The sequence below is a fragment of the Ursus americanus genome, unplaced genomic scaffold (assembly GCF_024610735.1).
Source record: "Ursus americanus isolate L20-20 unplaced genomic scaffold, mUrsAme1.1.p SCAF_54, whole genome shotgun sequence".
Taxonomy (NCBI): domain Eukaryota; kingdom Metazoa; phylum Chordata; class Mammalia; order Carnivora; family Ursidae; genus Ursus; species Ursus americanus.
In genome coordinates this window covers 1,385,572-1,389,564 of record NW_028273636.1, presented here as the reverse complement: position 1 = coordinate 1,389,564, position 3,993 = coordinate 1,385,572, and positions in this window count along the sequence as shown.

Below are 3,993 nucleotides of genomic sequence, written 5' to 3'. Positions count from 1 at the left end.
CCCAACGAACACAGCCCGGAGACCCCTGGGGCAAAAACGGCTTCCGACGAACAATAGGTGCTTGCTGTGGAACACCTATCCCAAGTGGGGGTAGCCAGCTCAACAAAATGCCACACACCCAGGTGTAAGAAACAACATTGCCCAGGCATGGTCTAAGCCCCTCACCTCGTCCCTGTGCTTTGGGGAGCCGGAGGGACAGCCAAGGCACACGGCCCTGAGACCCCTTTGCAAAAAGCCGGCTTCCCACGGAGACAGTTTTCCTGAGGTGCAGACCCTATCCCAAGTGGTTGTGGCAAGGTAAAGCAAATGCCCTCCACTTCTCTGGAAGAAACCACAGTGCCCAGCCATGTTCTAAGCCCTCCCATCCTCCCTGGGCTTCTGGCAGCAGGAGAGAAAGGAGAGGAGCAGAGCACTGGGACCCGTTTGACAAAACCTGGCTTCCCACGGGAAAGTCTTTCTCCACGTGCAGACATGCTCCCAGGTGCCTGTGGCAAGGGGAAGGAAATGCCATACACTGACCTGGAAGAGAGCACAGGGCCCACGCACAGTGTGAACCCTTCCCTCAACCCGGCGGTTTTGCTAGCAGGAGTTCAACCCCAACGAACACAGCCCGGAGACCCCTGGGGCAAAAACGGCTTCCGACGAACAATAGGTGCTTGCTGTGGAACACCTATCCCAAGTGGGGGTAGCCAGCTCAACAAAATGCCACACACCCAGGTGTAAGAAACAACATTGCCCAGGCATGGTCTAAGCCCCTCACCTCGTCCCTGTGCTTTGGGGAGCCGGAGGGACAGCCGAGGCCCACGGCCCTGAGACCCTTTGGAAAAAGCCGGCTTCCCACGGAGACAGTTTTCCTGAGGTGCAGACCCTATCCCAAGTGGTTGTGGCAAGGTAAAGCAAATGCCCTCCACTTCTCTGGAAGAAACCACAGTGCCCAGCCATGTTCTAAGCCCTCCCATCCTCCCTGGGCTTCTGGCAGCAGGAGTGAAAAGAGAGGAGCAGAGCACTGGGACCCGTTTCACAAAAACCGGCTTCCCACGGGAAAGTCTTTCTCCACGTGCAGACATGCTCCCAGGTGCCTGGGGCAAGGGGAAGGAAATGCCATACACTGACCTGGAAGAGACCACAGGGCCCTGGCACAGTCTGAACCCTTCCCTCAACCCGGCGGTTTTGCTAGCAAGAGTTCAACTCCAACGAACATAGCCCGGAGACCCCTGGGGCAAAAACGGCTTCCGACGAACAATAGGTGCTTGCTGTGGAACACCTATCCCAAGTGGGGGTAGCCAGCTCAACAAAATGCCACACACCCAGGTGTAAGAAACAACATTGCCGAGGCATGGTCTAAGCCCCTCACCTCGTCCCTGTGCTTTGGGGAGCCGGACGGACAGCCGAGGCACACGGCCCTGAGTTCCCTTTGCAAAAAGCCGGCTTCCCACGGAGAGAGTTTTCCTGAGGTGCAGACCCTATCCCAAGTGGTTGTGGCAAGGTAAAGCAAATGCCCTCCACTTCTCTGGAAGAAACCACAGTGCCCAGCCATGTTCTAAGCCCTCCCATCCTCCCTGGGCTTCTGGCAGCAGGAGTGAAAAGAGAGGAGCAGAGCACTGGGACTCGTTTGACAAAACCCGGCTTCCCACGGGAAAGTCTTTCTCCACGTGCAGACATGCTCCCAGGTGCCTGGGGAAGGGGAAGGAAATGCCATACACTGACCTGGAAGAGACCACAGGGCCCAGGCACAGTCTGAACCCTTCCCTCAACCCGGCGGTTTTGCTAGCAGGAGTTCAACCCCAACGAACACAGCCCGGAGACCCCTGGGGCAAAAACGGCTTCCGACGAACAATAGGTGCTTGCTGTGGAACACCTATCCCAAGTGGGGGTAGCCAGCTCAACAAAATGCCACACACCCAAGTGTAAGAAACAACATTGCCCAGGCATGGTCTAAGCCCCTCACCTCGTCCCTGTGCTTTGGGGAGCCGGAGGGACAGCCGAAGCACACGGCCCTGAGACCCCTTTGCAAAAAGCCGGCTTCCCACGGAGACAGTTTTCCTGAGGTGCAGACCCTATCCCAAGTGGTTGTGGCAAGGTAAAGCAAATGCCCTCCACTTCTCTGGAAGAAACCACAGTGCCCAGCCATGTTCTAAGCCCTCCCATCCTCCCTGGGCTTCTGGCAGCAGGAGTGAAAAGAGAGGAGCAGAGCACTGGGACCCGTTTGACAAAACCCGGCTTCCCACGGGAAAGTCTTTCTCCACGTGCAGACATGCTCCCAGGTGCCTGGGGCATGGGGAAGGAAATGCCATACACAGACCTGGAAGAGACCACAGGGCCCAGGCACAGTCTGAACCCTTCCCTCAACCCGGCGGATTTGCTAGCAGGAGTTCAACCCCAACGAACACAGCCCGGAGACCCCTGGGGCAAAAACGGCTTCCGACGAACAATAGGTGCTTGCTGTGGAACACCTATCCCAAGTGGGGGTAGGCAGCTCAACAAAATGCCACACACCCAGGTGTAAGAAACAACATTGCCGAGGCATGGTCTAAGCCCCTCACCTCGTCCCTGTGCTTTGGGGAGCTGGAGGGTCAGCCGAGGCACACGGCCCTGAGACCCCCTTGCAAAAAGCCGGCTTCCCACGGAGACAGTTTTCCTGAGGTGCACACCCTATCCCAAGTGGTTGTGGCAAGGTAAAGCAAATGCCCTCCACTTCTCTGGAAGAAACCACAGTGCCCAGCCATGTTCTAAGTCCTCCCATCCTCCCTGGACTTCTGGCAGCAGGAGTGAAAAGAGAGGAGCAGAGCACTGGGACCCGTTTGACAAAAACCGGCTTCCCACGGGAAAGTCTTTCTCCACGTGCAGACATGCTCCCAGGTGCCTGGGGCAAGGGGAAGGAAATGCCATACACTGACCTGGAAGAGACCACAGGGCCCAGGCACAGTCTGAACCCTTCCCTCAACCCGGCGGTTTTGCTAGCAGGAGTTCAACCCCAACGAACACAGCCCGGAGTCCCCTGGGGCAAAAACGGCTTCCGACGAACAATAGGTGCTTGCTGTGGAACACCTATCCCAAGTGGGGGTAGCCAGCTCAACAAAATGCCACACACCCAGGTGTAAGAAACAACATTGCCCAGGCTTGGTCTAAGCCCCTCACCTCGTCCCTGTGCTTTGGGGAGTCGGAGGGACAGCCGAAGCACACGGCCCTGAGACCCCTTTGCAAAAAGCCGGCTTCCCACGGAGACAGTTTTCCTTAGGTTCAGACCCTATCCCAAGTGGTTGTGGCAAGGTAAAGCAAATGCCCTCCACTTCTCTGGAAGAAACCACAGTGCCCAGCCATGTTCTAAGCCCTCCCATCCTCCCTGGGCTTCTGGCAGCAGGAGTGAAAAGAGAGGAGCAGAGCACTGGGACCCGTTGGACAAAACCCGGCTTCCCACGGGAAAGTCTTTCTCCACGTGCAGACATGCTCCCAGGTGCCTGTGGCAAGGGGAAGGAAATGCCATACACTGACCTGGAAGAGACCACAGGGCCCAGGCACAGTCTGAACCCTTCCCTCAACCCGGCGGTTTTGCTAGCAGGAGTTCAACCCCAACGAACACAGCCCGGAGACCCCTGGGGCAAAAACGGCTTCCGACGAACAATAGGTGCTTGCTGTGGAACACCTATCCCAAGTGGGGGTAGCCAGCTCAACAAAATGCCACACACCCAGGTGTAAGAAACAACATTGCCCAGGCATGGTCTAAGCCCCTCACCTCGTCCCTGTGCTTTGGGGAGCCGGAGGGACAGCCAAGGCACACGGCCCTGAGACCCCTTTGCAAAAAGCCGGCTTCCCACGGAGACAGTTTTCCTGAGGTGCAGACCCTATCCCAAGTGGTTGTGGCAAGGTAAAGCAAATGCCCTCCACTTCTCTGGAAGAAACCACAGTGCCCAGCCATGTTCTAAGCCCTCCCATCCTCCCTGGGCTTCTGGCAGCAGGAGAGAAAAGAGAGGAGCAGAGCACTGGGACCCGTTT